Below are 16,906 nucleotides of genomic sequence, written 5' to 3'. Positions count from 1 at the left end.
TCTCTTTTGTAATTTGATTTTTTCTAAGTAATGATTTCCATTTCTTTGAAAATAAATTTTGCCTTAATTAATAGTTTAAACCAATATCCAATAACAACATCTTATTGTCATGCCACTCAAGTCTTCTCTGATCTAGCACTCCAGCAGAGTCCCTTTTATTATTTACATAAAATAATTAATTTATAAGTCAAATTAATTAAAATAATATTTATTAGATTCAGTAATATATTAAACATTATAAATATAAAAATATTGAATAATAGTATTTTAGTTAATTTAACTTTTAAAATATATGTAAAATTAATGTGCAATAGGAAGGAGTAAGAAGAGTGAAGAGAAACGAAGCAGAATTGGAGAGCAAGGTTAGTGGGCTGCTAGTTAAGATATGGTCATCACAGGACTTCTTCCTAAGGGATAGCGCTTGAGCAGTTATATTAATGCTATGTATTTTGAACTTACAATATATGAGATTTTGCTCATGTTTTGATTTTTTTCCAACCCTGTGTTTCAGAAGATTTAAAATGAGGATATTTAGTCTGATCTCTAATACCCATAACTAATGTCATGAGATACTATTTCTAAAAACAATTTTAACACATATAAGAGAAAGGATAAATATTAGCCCCCTAGGACTAACCTGTAGGAACAGGGATTAGATCATCCTTGATTTACTTTATAAGAATGCATTTCATTACTTTAAACAGACTATTTTTATAATTTTGTGATTAAAGAATTAAAAGATACTATGTAAGGGTTTTTCTATTGTAAGGACATCAAAATGTGAATTTAAAAGGGCATTTTAAAAATATTAAAAAAAAAAAAAGGTTTTAAATGAATGCTTTTTCTATTTTCTATGTGTAATGCCTCAATATTTTAGGAGCAAAAAACCCAAATGTTCTTTTGCCTTATATAACAGCTCATTCATAGAACTAGGATGACTATTTGGAGCTAAAATAAGCTAGTGGTTTATTCTCAGTATCTAGTTGCCTTTAGCATCTTGTCCTATAGAAATTGGAGCAACTGAAATAAGATAAATTTCTTCTAAGAAGCATTGCAAGAACTTTCCTTGGTCGTAACTGTTTTGACATCTGTTTTCATTGGGAAAAGAAATGGAAGTCAGCTATCAGACACGCGCATTAGAGACTGGGTTAACATTTCCTGCAGGCAATGGAGTCCTGTTTCCATAGAAATAAAGTTTGGATTGTTGAAAATAGGAGACAGATTTTAAAACCAGTCTGTGCTTCTACTAGTGAAATATCGTGCAGATGTGTTTTCATCTTTGCAAGATAGGAGTAGTTGAATAATTCTATCTGATGAGCTTTCCAATATGGCCTAAAAGACTATGTGGGAGAAATAAAACTTCAGTAAATTTTGAGGAGAGGAGCATGAGCGTATTAGTCTACTAACAATGACATAGGAGGCCCATAATGCTTCCTGAGAGTCCAGAAACGTCAAAGCTTTCTGTTTATTGTATTTTGAAAGCTTTAATATATTTAGTCTGCGAATCACGATTTTGTCACGTGAGAAAGCTGGCAATTGAAAGCTTGAATTTAATTAAAAATAGGAGTATAAGTTAAAGAAGAAATCAAAAGAGAAATTTAAAGTACCATGAGAAAAATGAAAATGAAAACACAATATACCAAAGTTTATGGGACACAGCAAAAGCTAAAAAATAAAAGTAGTATAAGTATTTGCATCCCTTCTAAGATAGAAGTCAAACATTGACTGTATATAATCCTTATTTGATTGTTGATCTTGATATAGGTTGAAATCAGAGAATGCAATTGCAAATAATTTCTATCAAGTTTACTTCTGAATATTTAACATTATCTACTCTTTTATATGTACCTGTGTTTTGAAATGGAATCTTATCCAAGTTTGTTATTAGAGCATCAGTTTGGACATTTTTAATAGCCTATGGAATATTGGAGAATGGGAGAAGTAAATAAAGTCTCAAATTTTCCAAAGACTAGTGTGAAAGTAAGAGCAGAAGAGACAATAATCTCAAGTCTTTGGGCTTTGACTCTATACTCTGCTTTCTTTTTTTAAATTGAGATACAGCCAGTTACAGTGTGTCCATTTCCGGTATACAGCACAACATCCCAGTAATGCATATACATACATATATTCATTTTTATATTCTTTTTCATTAAAGATTATTATAGGATATTGATAGAGTTCCTGTGCTATACAGAAGAAACATTTTTTAAACTATTTTTATATATCATAGCTAACATTTGCAAATCTCAAACTCCCGAATTTATCCCTTCCCACCCCCTTTCCCTGGTAGCCTTAGATTGTTTAATACGTCTGCGAAACTGTTTCTGTTTTGTAGATGAGTTCATAGTATCCTTTTTCTCTCTCTCTCTCTTTTTTTTTTTTTAGATTCCACATATATGTGGTATCTTATGGTATTTTTCTTTCTCTTTCTGGCTTACTTCACTTAGAATGATGACCTCTAGGTCCATCCATGTTGCTGCAAATGGCATTATTTCATTCTTTTTTATGGCTGAGTAGTATTCCATTGTATAAGTATACCACAGCTTCTTTAACCAGTCTTCTGTCGATGGACATTTAGGTTGCTTCCATGTCTTGGCTATTTTATATAGTGCTGCTATGAACATTGGCGTACATGTATATTTTCGAATTAGAGTTCCCTCCAGTTATATATCTAAGAGTGGGATTGCTGGATCATATGGTAGATCTATTTTTAGTTTTTTGAGGAATTCCCCTACTGTTTTCCATGATGGCTGCACCAACTACATTCCCACCAGCAGTGCAGGAGATTTCGCTTTTCTCCACACTCTCTGCAGCATTTATCGTTCATGGACTTTTGAATGATGGTCGCTTTGACTGGTGTGAGGTGATACCTCATTATAGTTTTGATTTACATTTCTCTGATAACTAGTGATACTGAGCATTTTTTCATGTGCCTATTGGCCATTTGTATGTCTTCATTGGAGAATTGTTTGTTTAGGTCTGTCCATTTTTGGAATGGGTTGTTTGTTTTTTTGTTATTAAATTGTATGAGCTGTTTATATATTCTGGAAATTAAACCTTTGTCAGTCACATCATTTGCAAATATTTTCTCCCATTCTGTAGGTTGTCATTTTGTTTTGCTTATGGTTTCCTTTGCTGTGCAAAAGCTTATAAGTTTAAGTCCCATTTGTTTATTTTTGCTTTTATTTCTGTTGCCTGAGTAGACTGCCCTAGGAGAACAATACTAAGATTTATGTCAGAGAATGTTTTGCCTATGTTTTCTTCTAGGAGGTTTATCTTATCTTGTCTTATATTTAAGTCTTTAAGCCATTTGGAGTCTACTTTATACCCCATTTTAAATTATTTCACTGATATAAAAAATTGTAGATTTATCCATGGTTCTTCTTTATTTCATTTCATAGGATTAGGGGAATTATCGTAGGAAGCTCCCCAGAACTTTAACAAAGAAAAAGCATTTCCACAGCAATATTGGGTTTGTCTTGCACTAATTTCTCTTAAAACAAACAGTAGTCCAATTACTGTACTGTATTTCCCAACAGCCTACATTTGTTATCCTCTGAAAACATAAGTCATTCAGTCATTAATGTAAGTGACATTTTCTTTAACACTTGAGACCATGGAAAGTAGATCAGAATAACTGAAATTAATGCAAAATTATAACACTGTCAGCCAGTTAAATTTTCTATCCATACGTGGAATCATTCTGAACTTGACTTAAAGTCATTATGGCTCCCATTGCATGTTTGCTTAAAACAAACAAACATTTACTTATTTAGCTTATTTACTTAATTACAATGTTAGCTCTCAAAAATTCTTAGTAATTATAATTTCCCAAGAGGTTGTTTTAAATACTAGAGATGAGCTAATGTTAATGTAGGGAAAAATCCACAGCCGCATAGTATCAACAAACTTAATGTTTAGGATTCCTTTGGCGATTCTACTAGTAGGGATGTGATGTTCCCATCATTTTTTTTGGGGGGGGGGGTAATTAGTTTTATTTATTTTTATTTATTCTTAGAGGAGGCAGTGGGGTTTGAATCCAGAACCTCATACATGCCAGGCATGTGCTTTATCACTTGAGCTATATCCTCCCCCCAAGAGATGTGATGTTGATAAGACCTTCCACTGTGTTTCCCAGTGCTAACCCAATCCAAAATTATTAGACTTTCAGGGAGGTTAAGGTACACGGAGTAAGCCTATGGCTTTGGGATTTAAAAGTTACAGAGAAGCAGAGGAGAGTAGTTTATGGTTGGAACCTGCATAACATTTCTGTGTCTACAACTGGAGCTATCGCAAAGAAACATCTCTGGCACTCTTTGTGGGGAAAACTAAAAGGTATTTCTCCACTCTCTTTTCTTCACTAACGTACTTCTGGATCTTTTTCAAATAGTTAATGCTTTTCAAGCTCATGCAGTCTTCCAAATGATAGGTGATAAACAATGCCAAATGAAAGAGATAACCAAGATCCAGGAGGAAACACTGAAATAGGTCTTTAAGTGACATTTTTCCTCATTATACTTTATTAGATGAGTCTTAGTATTTGATTTAAAGCCCTAAATGAACTACTCTCTGCCTAGCTCACTGAAATTGTCTTCTGCCATTATTCTTGGACATTCTAGAGTTTCCATTTACTTGCTTATTCAAGAAATAGATATGACCATATACAAAGCCAGGTGTGTAGGATACAGTGCTGAACAAAGCAAAGTCGCTATCCTAATGGCATTTATTTTCTTGTGTGGAGGGTGGGGTGGGTCAAGATACAAATTAACATATAAATGACCAAATAAGATAATCTCAGATAGTGGTAAGTGCTAATAAGGAAATAAGTAAAGGATAATTAATGAGTTGTTGGACTGAAGAATGGACAACAGGATGTGGGCTCTTCAGGGAGATGCTCTATGAATAAAATCTGAATAATGAAAAAGAGGCAGTCTTGGGGGGTGTGAGGAGGATTTATGGAAAGAGAATGAAAGCAGAGAAAAAGTCCTGAGATTGGAATGATGTTGCTGCATTCAAGACATAGCAAATAAAAAAGCCCATATAGCTAAAGTATAATTAGGTCTGAGAGTTGGAAAGACACATGTCATGTAGATACAGGTGTATGATCATGGAAGTTAGCATCAGCACGGTCTGAAAGCTTATTCTTGGTCCCTACTCCAGACCTACCAAAGGAGAATCTGTAGGGCTGGCCCAGATGATTTTTATGCATCCTGAGGTTTGGATTAGCATTGGTATATGTACAGTTCCAGGAGTGATAATTTAGGTGGTGGTATGAATTTTAGAATTTAGTCTAATTTAAATACAAACTCTTTGAGAGAAGCTTACTGCAAAAACAATGTGTAACTTAAAGGAAAAAACTCTCTGGTTTCTATTTAGAGGGAAGAATGGAAGGAGAGAGACCAGTTTGGAGAATATTACAGGATGGCAATTGAGAAATGATTTTGACTTGGACTGGCTTGAATTCAGTGATGATGATTTTAAAAAATTATTTATTTTTCTCGAAGAGTTTGTATGATGATTTGGATGTTGGGTAAAAAAAAAAATTAAGAACAAGAAATACTTAAGCCCCTGTAGTTAATTGGATTTTTACTGAGATGGAAGTAATTGGAAAATGAATAAGTTTGGTGGAGAAAAATGCAGGTAATGAAGAGTTTAATTACAGACTTTTTAAGTTTGAGAGGACTAATACAGTATATGAAGAATGCTTACAACTCAACAATGAGAACTTAACAACAACCTGATTTTTAAAAGAGGAAAAGATCTGAATAGACATTTTACCAAAGAATATATATGCAAGGCAAAAACACATAAGGAAAAATGATTCAAATCATTAGCCATTAGGCAAATGCAAATATAAACTAAAATGATATGTCACTACCTACTACTAAAAAAAGACTAAAAATTCTTCTTAGAATGGCAATTCTAAGTTTCAGTGAGGATATGAAGCAAATGGAATTCATATATTTTTGGTGTAAAAACAAAACTTCTAAAGAGAAGAATGAAATTGTCTTTGAAGGAAAAAAAAGTGAGAATGACATTAGACTTCTGACAAAATACGCTAGAATAATTTGAAATAACTCCTTTGAGTCAAAATTATTTAAACATAAAACTTTATTATATTTAGCCAAATGGCCAATTCAAAGTTGTAACCATCAACTATAAAGACAGATTTTTTAAACACACAGGCATTCAGAAAATGTAATATGTACAGTCCTTTTCTGAAAAAGAAAATTACTATTTGTAGTTTAGTAAAACAGAAAGAAAAGGGATTCCAAAAACGTGGAGGGTAGTGCTTCTAAGAATGACTCAGATCAGCAGTAAGATCAAATCCTATGGTGACAGACGTGCTACAGGCTGGTATTAAATTAGTCCAAAGTATGTGTGGAAGGCAGAGAGCTCCATAAGAAGATCCTAAGGAAGAGAATGTGTAGTGTCATCAAAAACTTGCCTTATATTAGCCAGGAGATTCTATACAAAGAGGGGTGGAGTAGAGCAAGTAGTTCCTTTTCACTGTGATTAAGAGGAAATGTACAAATTGGGCATCTGAAAACCAGAAAAAACCAGTTATGTGGCATTATCAGTTGCATGTAACTGTTTTCCTTGATAACATTTGGTAGGTTAAAACTTAAAGAATAATTATCATAGGTTGCCCTTCCTACCATTTCCTCCTGACATTTTCTAGTAATAGTCTTGTTGAGCAGCATATCCTTAATGACATAAAATAACATTTTCTATTTTCTATTTCTATTTTCTATTTTAGGTGTCCAATTACAGTACTCAATTCCACAAGAGATAATATGTAATAGCAATATTTTAAATTTTTGAGCAAATTTATAGATAAAACTAGGAAGGTAATTGTTATAGAATAAAATACCAATGATATAACATAATAGTAGTAACATGGGGATAAAGATGATATTAATCAGGACTGAGAGAAGCATTAGTACACATACAAGTGTATGTATATGCATCCATTATGTACATACTATATATAATATATTAAGGAACTGGCTGAGCAAGCCAGAAGTCCAGGCATTGGGCAGTCAAGAAGGGAAGACTGGATGAGCATGAGCTGAAGTTTGGAATCTCTTTATTGCGTTTTAGTAAGAGCCTTATGTAGATATATCATAAGGTAACCATCACAGTATCTTTGGATCATCTTTGTCATATTGATTAGAAAAGCAGCCTGCTTGTGAGACAGTTTTTGAAAGTGAAACACCCATTAGAATATAGTCAGTTGGAAATATGATTTCTTTATTCCATAAAGAGATTTCTTTATTTTGAAATCACTGGACTATGTCTCTGTAGTTTAAAGCAGAGAAAGAGATGGTAGAGTGATGGAAACTACCAGGGCAATTACTGATACTGAAAAATAAGCACCATAAAAATGTAAAATTCTAATTTGGCTATCGGAACAGCTCCTTAGCAGCTATTCACTCCTAATCAGCCTCAAGTTGTAATGAATAGAATAATAAACACTATTAGAATAATTCACTATTCATCAAGAATAATAAACCACTTAAAATAACAAGGGTAAAATAATAACCCAGTGCTTAAATTATGGGGAAAGACTGGGAAGAGGGGAGAAAGGGAGATTCTCAGAGGAGTTGAGATTATTGCGGTTGTGAGTTACTGAGCTCCCCTAATGTACTGAGTTCGATACTGACCTACTCCACTCTCTACACCCGCATCCTGCTCAATATTGCTCACGGTGGTTTGTAGACCACCTGTATCAGACTCACCTAGAGTGCTTGTTAAGGCAGAGAGGGAGAGGGGGCCAGAGAGAGAGAGAGATTGATTTCCAAGGCTCCACTCTAACTGGGATGATTCTCATTTGTAAATCTATCAACTATTCCCCCTTGATGCCATTTGCTTCTACTGTCCTTTCCACCTAGAATGCACTTGATTTCTAAAATCACCTGTTAAAAGTCTACCCATCCTTTAAGGCTCATATCAATAGCTGTTTCCTTCTTTACCCTTCTTGAATCCAGTTCCCCACCTACTTACCCACCTTGGTCAAAGTGGAAGTAGAATTTAGAGAATCTTAGCAATGAGAAGAACTAAAGATTACTCAGTTCAATTCTTTGTTTACACATGAAGAATATAGAAGAGAAAATCTTAAGAAGTTAAAGGAAAATCTCTTTCCAAACAAGCAATATTAAGGTTCTCTTAAAAGGGGAATTAAATAGACTTATGTAATAATGATTAAATTACTATTACAGAGATAGAATAAAATAGATTTTTTTCAAATGGATGGAATAAAAAATAAGTCAGCCAGAGAAAGACAAATACTGATCTCTTTTATATGCAGAATATAAAACAAACAAACAAGCTCATAGATACAAAGAACTACAGAGAACAGATTGGTGGTTGTCAGAGAACAAGGGTGAAGTGTGGGAGACGTGGGTGAACTGGTTTTTTTTTTCTTTCTTTAGTTTAAATAACTTGAATTAAAAAAATAGATATGACTTTCAATAAGAGATACACAGATATAGAAATAATTATGTTTGATTATCTTCACTGCTATGTTGAAAAGGAATGTGAATACTAGAATGTGCTGGAGATACAGGAGGGAATTTTAGGTCCTTTTCCAACCCTGATCTTCTATGGATCAGTATTTTTCCGTTTTAGAACTGGCTCCCCTTTCGGTAATGGTGCCAGTCAATTGACTGTTCTGTGATCCACTTTCTAAGTTGAACATGTTATATATATATTTGTGCTGCCTGAATGAGAAATTGCATACATTAATGAGGTGATTTCAGCAGAGCATTTTGAATAATGTGTTCTGAATGAATGTGTACAAATATGAAATACTAGTAAAATCAGTCTACTCCTCTCCAAATATTTGAGTTTCTTTAAGCAAACCTTGTAGTGAAAATAGCTGTATTTGAAGAACGTTTGCCTCCTTTTAATTATATCATATTTGTATTCCTGAAGAGATACATGATTTAGAATTCACTTAGGTATTTATATAATATTTGATAACTCTGTTTATACAATACATGACAACTGATGATATATTTCTTTAAAAGAAACAGATAATTTTATCCAATGAAAAGCCTCACCCTCTGAGAAGCAGGAAACTCAAGTGTTTTTCACGTGGCTCAGTATGTAGGGAAGAAGTACATTTACCAGATTGTTCTTTGGATGCAGCTTTGATAGGAAAAGCAAACAGCTTCTTTTGATGGACTTAATGAATTAATCAGTACTAATTTCTGCACAGTTTAATCCACATGAACTATATAAAAATATTACCAAAGGAAGAACTTACAGTAGTTTTAAATTAGGAAATATCTCCCATGCTCAAAACTGTTTCAAATACCAGTCTTACTGCAAATTCTCATCTACTCTCTGTTCCTGGTAAACTCTTGCAACTCTTGCATGAAAGTGTCAGGAAAAAATGTATTTCCAATAATGTTGTAGTGAGTACGTGAATTTCAAAATACGTGAATTTCATCCCGTGGTAATAAGATGAAAGCTTTTTTGCAAACAGAGCAATTAGATATCAACTAACAAATGTTATCATCAGAGGTTAACATCTGATATGACCTAATAAAGAGAAACAGATAAACTTTTATAGAAAATAGATTGAGCTTTAATTTTATTCTGAAAAAAGTATGCTTTATTTTTTTAAGAAATTCATTGGCTGAAGCCCTGAGCGATAATCCTGTGAAGTTATGCTCGTAGCTGTTGTGAAAAATGTCTGCCCCCCAGCTTCTTTTTGTCCAAATCCATTTTTAGCTAAACAAGTCTTCATCGGGATGAAAATCTGCATACTGGGTGCTTTATCATCACTGTCTCCAAATTCCTAAAAGTGCCTTTCATCACTGTTAGTTTATATGGGAAATTCATATGAAGATCATTCTGGAAATTCAAACACCCAAAAGGGACATATCTACAAATAGAGACAAACAGAACAGGCACTCACCTTTCCTTCCTTCCCTCTCTTCCCTCTCTTCCCTCTCTTCCCTCTCTCCCCTCTCTCCCCTCTCTCCCCTCTCTCCCCTCTCTCCTCTCTCTGTCTTTCCCCCTCTCTCTGTCTTCCCCCCCTCTCTTTCCCTCCCTCTCCCCCTCTCTCTCTCCCTCTCCCCTCACCTCCTCTCTTCCAGAATACTGTGTGCTATTGTGTTGTCCAGAAGGAAGAAATTTACCTCTGCCCTTTTAGGTTATTTTGACTCATCAAAAAATTAAATTGACATGAGATAGATTAACAGGAGAAAATCAAACAAAATTGTAATAACATCTATACAGGGAGAGACCCAGAAAAACTGAGTATTTCACCAAAATGGTTGAAACGTTCACCTTAAGTACCATCTTCAGCTAAAAACAAAAGAGAATGTTAGGAGTAGTGATTCAGGACTTCAGAGGAGAGGAAGGCAATTCTCATGGAGATGGAAAGCAAATGTTTGGTAAAGAAATGTTCCCCAGGCCATGCAAAGACAATGGGACACAGAGGAATTTAACAAACTTGCTAGGTTCCTCCTAGTTCATACTACAGATGCTTACAATGATAGCTCCCTCCCTGGAACAGGTTCTCTGTCCTCATTCTTTAGGCAGTTAGGGGAAAGGTCAAAGTTTCTTCCAGAGTCTTTTAGGCCTTGATTGTCTTCAGCTTGAAGTAATCTGTATGCCAAAGTGACATTTTGTTCCCCTAACAGTGTCGTCTAAATGCAGTCAGAAGGAAAGGATGGAGCTCCAAGGAATAAGAGCAGTACCTCTAGCCAACCAGTACTTTAGGAATAGCAGGAGTTTGAGGGCCAACCTTTTTGGATTACCTGCTAGGCTAAACTTCTTTGAGAACTATTTTGCCTAGTCAAAGATAAAGCTCTGTGGGATAAATAAGCTAAATCTGTCTGGGGTGATTTCACTGGGAAAGGGATTTGAACTGGATCCAGAGATATCAGTAGGATTTTGATAAAAAGGAAAATGTAGGCAATCTTATAGAGAAGAAACATTTTCATATGCAAAGAAGAATAGAGAAATTTCATAAAATTCAGTGGTTAAACTCTTGTATGTGTGGTGCTGAGTGGCAGGAAATGAGATGGCATCCAATCAGGAAGGGTTTATTTGGGATTAGCAAAGAATTGCAGTTCAGGGTTTGCAATGATAGTGAGCCATATGCAAGTTCCTGCACAGGGGAGAAGGAGAACTCTTTTTAGAGGGGAGAAGGAAGTCAGGAGGTCTACAGTAAACAGAGTCCCTGGCTTGTCATTGGCTGACTTGTTGCTAGGGAAGAAGAGGTCTTTCTTCTTCCTGTTGGCCTCTGCTGTTGCTGCATGAGAGCTACCCTGCTGAAACCCCAACTCTCATAGAGGTTTATGTTTATTAATTTTTTTTCTGAATTCAACACATTTTTAACATTCCATTGATTTAACATAAGGATGTAAAACGGATATTTCAATTTTAAGATTCTGATATTCGAGTCTCACTTCCATCTTTGACCTTAAAGAAACTTTGCTAATACATTGAATGAATGCTTGCAAAAATGTTTTAAAGAACTCCATCAAATTCAAAGAAATGAAATGTAAGGCATTTTAAAAAGGATAACTTTGCTGAGAGAGGAGGCAGGGTCAGAGTTAACTCATTTTGGAACATGTGCTGACCAGGCTGAGTTGCTTGCTAATCTGGAAGTCTTTCATATAAAAGCTTGTCAGTATTCCACTGCCAGGTTTAAGTTTAATGTGTTGGGTTTTGTTTTGTCTTATTTTATTTTATTTTATTTTTTAATTTAAGTATAGTCAGTTATAATGTGTCAATTTCTGGTGTACAGCACAATGTCCCAGTCGTGCATATACAAACATATATTTGTTTTCATATTCTTTTTCATTAAAGGTTATTATAAGGTATTGAATATTGTTCCCTGTGCTATACAGAAAACATTTGGCTTTTTTAATCTATTTGTATGGACAGTGGCTAACATTTGCCAATGTCAAACTCCCAAATTTATCCCTTCCTACCCCCTTTCCCATGGTATCCATAAGATCGTTTACTATATCTGTGAGTCTGTTTCTGTTTTGTAGATGAGTTCATTAGTGTCCTCTTTTTTTCTTTTTTTTTCAGATTCTACATATGAGTGATATCATACGGTATTTTTCTTTCTCTTTCTGGCTTACTTCCCTTAGAATGATAATCTCTAGGTCCATCCATGTTGCTGCAAATGGCATTATTTTATTCTTTTTTATGGCTAAGTAGTATACCATTGTATAAAAGTACCACAGCTTCTTTCTCCAGTCATATTTTCCCCTTTTGATCAGTATCTTTCTCTGAAAGCATTGCTAATCAAGACTCAGGTTTTCTGGTATCAGCAGCGTTTTGTCCTGCAGTGCCAAGAATGGACTTTCCTGGGTGTAATGTCTCATGTCAGAGGGTAAGTGCACAGATTATAAACCTATTGAGGTTACAGTTGAGTAACAAGGAGAGGTAGGAAGGACAGTGCTTAGGCACTTTGGATCTAAACTCTATATATTATCAAGATCACAAACAGTGGAGGTCATCTGAAGTGTTACATTATCTTCAAAGATTTGGCAGCCAACTTACAGCAGGCCTGGTCTGGATACCCTGGGAAAGCTGTCTCATCAGATATTGTCTGCTTCGTTTCTGGGAAATCTTTACTTTCAGGTCACCAGATGATGTGCAGATTCAGTCAGGTCAGTGCTGTTTTTTGATGTGTCACATGAATCCCAAAATCCATTTCCTGGAGTTTGGCAGCACAAGGGTTTATTAGCCATGGGCCTCTCCAGCAAGACTGCAGAGAGTCCTTATGGAGGTATCTTGTCTAATGGATGAAATATCCAGTTTGCAAGGTGTAATGCTTAACAGCTTTGTCCCTGAGAGCACATGGGAAAGGTGGCTCTGCCGAGTATCTTTTAGCAACTAGGCCTTTGCAATGTTGAAATCTCTCTCCTTTTATCAGTTATGGGTTAAAGGAGGCAGGATCCAAGTGCACTGAGCATCCCTTGACTATCTCAAAGGGAGGGAGTTTATGAGTTTATGTGGATCTGAGATTCAGAAGGACCTATGACAATACTTTTGGCCAAAATATTTGGAGGGCCTCTAAAATTTTGCCAGTTGAGTCTTAACAATGCCATTAGTGTGTTTGACTAACCCAGAGGATTGAAGGTGGTAACTGCAGTAAAATTCTTGTAAAAGTGGCCAAATGGAAAAGATCTTTTGAAGCACCTGACCAGTAAAATGGGTTCCTCAGTTACTGTGAAGTTCAAGAGGAGCTCCCCAAGTAGGGATATTTTTCTTTTCCAAAAGGACTTTAGTCACAGAAGAGGCTGTCTGTCTGCAAGGGAAGGCTTCAGTCCAGTGTGAAAACATACAGACCACGACTAAAACATATTTATACCCATGAGACAGAGGAAGTTGTCTGAAATCCATTTGCCAGACCTTGATGGTCCATTAGGCAGTTTTAAATGTCCAGGAGCCGTATGAACAGCCTTCCTTGGGTTGCATTTCAGATCAATGGGGCGAGTGAGATAGGCATTTTTTGTGGTCTTGTTGTTTCCCCACCAACGTTGGTTCATGAAGGCTGTCATTCTGTCAGTAGACCAGTGGTTTAATGTATATGGTTTAGTGATAAGGAGCAGGAGTTTTAGCATCTTCAGTAGGACTGGGTTGTTATTTGGTCAGAGATTTCTCTTTTTATCAAACAATAATTGTTAAATTTCCAACCTTGTTCCTTTTTGAGGCCAGTTGTTGGGCTTCTTTAGTCAGTTTTTTTTTCTAAGTTATCATTTGGGCAAATATACCACTGGACCATGACAGAGGTTTGGCTGCTGTTGGTTCCTTTAAGGGCAGCATTCTTTGTGGAAATGTCAGCAAGTTGATTCTCCTTAATTTCCACAGAGTCCAGTTTAGAATGCCCCCAGAATCTTAGTAATAGCTAAAACAGCAGGTTAAAGTATTGGATCCAGTAATTCCTGATCATCGGGGCCATTTCTATTTTATTTCCACTGGAAGTAAGGAAGCCATGTTCCTTTCACAACATTCCAAAACCACGAGCTACTCTGGAAGCCCATTTACTGTCAGGATAAATATCGACAGTTTTGTCCTCGGCTGAAGTACAAACGTGTGTAAGCTCATGTCACTTAACCTGTTGGGCTGAAGTAGCCATATAGGTAAAGCTGTTGCCTCAACAGTGTCAAAGGGAGTTGCAACAGCACAGTCAGCACGGTATTTGCCATTGTCACATTTTAAATAAGAACCATCAGTGAGCCATGAGAAGTCAGTGTTGCTCCAAGAATTTCCTGTAGACCATCATAAGGAGGCAGGAGCTGATCTGTCAGTGTTCAGCAGGTGTGAGGGACTTTACCAGTGACAGTGCGGGGAAGAGTAGCAGGGTTAAGGAGATTACAGTGTAAAAGAGTTGTGTGAGGAGCGGTTAATAAAAGGAATTCCCTGTGCTGTACAGTAAGACCTTGCTGTGTATATTTTATATGTAGTAGTTAATGTTTGCTACTCCCAAACTAATTTATCCCTCCCAGTTCTTCCCCCTTGGTAGCCGTAAGTTAGTTTTCTATGTCTGTGAGTCTATTTCTGTTTTGTAAATAAGTTTATTTGTGTCATTTTTTTTTAGATTCCACGTAATAGTGATACCATATGGTATTTGTCTTTTTCTAACTTACTTTGGTTAGTATGGTAATCTCTAGATCCATCCCTGCTGCTGCAAATGGCATTATTTTATTCTTTTTTATGGCTGATTAGTATTCCATTGTGTATATGTATACACACACACACACACACATATATATATGCTTCCACGTCTTGGCTATTGTAAATAGTACTGCTGTGAACTTTGAGGGTACATGTGTCTCTTTGAATTAGTTTTCTCCAGATATATGCCCAGGGGTGTATTGCTGGATCATATGATAATAGAGGATGCTGGATCATCTATTTTTTAAGGAAATCAAGAACCATCTAGTTTTTTAAGGAATCTCCATTCTGTTTTCCTTAGTAGCTGTACCATCTTTTTTTAATTGTTTGCCTCAGTTAATCTTAAAATCTTATTTTGCAGAGAGGCAATCTTAGACTCCTGATAACATTTGGAAGCCTTGAAATACCAATCAAAATAGGTATTCCATTCAGTTCTGGAAATTGTAGAACTGTGATCATTCATTTTAAGAAAGTAAGTTCGGAGATTTCAAAAGTTCCAATGTGGTCATTGATATTCTACATTGCCTTTGCTCTGGTTGGTCCATTTAGTTAGAAGTGCACATGAGCAAGGATCAGTTTTCATACATAAAATCAACCAGAGTTCCTGTGGGGAGGAAAGGAAGGGGCACATCATCAAAATATTTAGACAACTGGGATCCCATTTCCCAAAGGTTTTTCTCTGGAATAAAAGAATAATTTTCAAATAGTCTAAACAGCTTAGAGCTAAAACAATGTAAACAGCTCAAATAGCTCAAACCACCTGCAGGCTCAGTACTAGCCAGTTCTAAGGGAGCAGCTTGATCCCAGAGGAGCCAGGCTGATGGCTTCTTAGCTCAATGCCCATAGGACAGCCCCTGTTCCCAAAGGAATAGACCAAAGGCTGAACCAGTCCAGTTGGAACAGTCTGATTTCAAACCAGACCAAAATGCCAGGTGATTACTTGGATACAGAATAAGATCTTAACCAGAAAAAAAAAAAAAAAAAAAAAGAAAGAAACCTTAAAATAAATCCTGAATAAAGCCTAGAGAACTTCAAAATACAAAAAGGGCATAAGGTCAGACCCAGGAGAAAGATGTACCTTCAAACTCCAAGGTCAGCAAGAAAAGCAGTGAGCAACTATGAACTCAGTGTGGATACAACACCTGTTTATACACCAGGCCCTGAGTTGAGGGGGTCTGCTCTGGATTCTTGAATAGGCCACCAAAATGTTGACCTAAAATAGACTGCCAGTTATTTCTCCAGGGAAAAAAAAAAGCTTTATTCAGGATTAGCATACAACTGCAGTTTAGGGTCTGCAACCACAATGAGTCATGTGCAAGTCCCCAACTCAGCAAGGAAAGGAGAAGTCTTACACAGAACAGAAAAGGAAATTTAGAGGACTATAATAAACAAGAGTCCATGGCTTTTCATCAGCTGAATTGTTGCCTGGAAAGAAGAGGAGTCTTCCTCTTGGGCTCTGCTATCATTACAGAGCCTGAGAGCTCCCCCTTCTGTCTCTGGACTCTATTTGAGGTTTTTGTTTGTTAGTTTGTTACAAAAGAAATCACTGGCTTCTCTCTCACACGGCCCTCAAATCTCTTGCGGATGCCTCTGTTTTTGCTGAGTCCATTGGGAACCCAGCCCTCAAGAGAGTTCAGAGAGCGTAATTTGCATCGTCACTCTGCCAACAATCTGGATGGAGAATTGGGAGGTCGTTTGTCTTAGGCTCCTCTTTCTTCTCACACTACACTGTTTTCCAAGATGATGCCACTCATGCTTTGGCATCTGGACTATTTCTACAACCAATTTTTAGTGCAGATCTCCAGGTAAGTCATCTCCTTTGAGCCACAGACCTGTACATGGTAGAAACAGATATTATACACTTCATATCACATTTGTAACCACTTTCATCTGTACTTTATTAATTTTTTTAAACAACTGTCAACAAAAAGTCTCAGACAAGTGGAAAATTTTTCTTTTCCTACCACTGGAAAGAAAAAGTCTGTTCTGTGTCATAACACTAGTTAGTATAAAGTCATAAATTGAGATTATTCAATTCTAAGATCTATGGATTAATCTACATACTCTGTTCTGTGCAGCAATGTCTGCAAAGTTTGTGCCTGTATTCTCTTTTGTTTATCTTGCCCTTGCAAATATTGTTGGTTAAAAGAAAATCTTTTTAGGTACCTGGAAGCCAAAAATAATTTCTCTGTCTTATACAATATAACAGTAACTTTTATAATTATTTGTAACATTTATATTATTTTTT

The 16,906-nt window shown here is 35.9% G+C and overlaps 1 long non-coding RNA gene across 13 annotated transcripts in view; it reads left to right on the top strand.

The window, feature by feature from the left end:
• The window catches only part of LOC105078446 (uncharacterized), a 618,316-nt gene that overhangs the window by 520,744 nt on the left and 80,666 nt on the right, over positions 1-16,906 (top strand). For 2 of the 13 annotated variants that reach the window (XR_012507536.1, XR_006718937.2), the window contains one exon: positions 12,061-12,086. The exons of the other annotated variants lie outside the window; for them this stretch is intronic. This is a non-coding gene — a long non-coding RNA (uncharacterized LOC105078446). The remainder of the gene's footprint in view (positions 1-12,060; positions 12,087-16,906) is intronic. 13 annotated transcript variants of the gene reach the window in all.

Source organism: Camelus bactrianus, chromosome 6, assembly GCF_048773025.1.
Source record: "Camelus bactrianus isolate YW-2024 breed Bactrian camel chromosome 6, ASM4877302v1, whole genome shotgun sequence".
Lineage (NCBI taxonomy): Eukaryota > Metazoa > Chordata > Mammalia > Artiodactyla > Camelidae > Camelus > Camelus bactrianus.
Note: the sequence above shows the minus strand (reverse complement) of the source record. Positions and strands in the feature narration are given on the sequence as shown.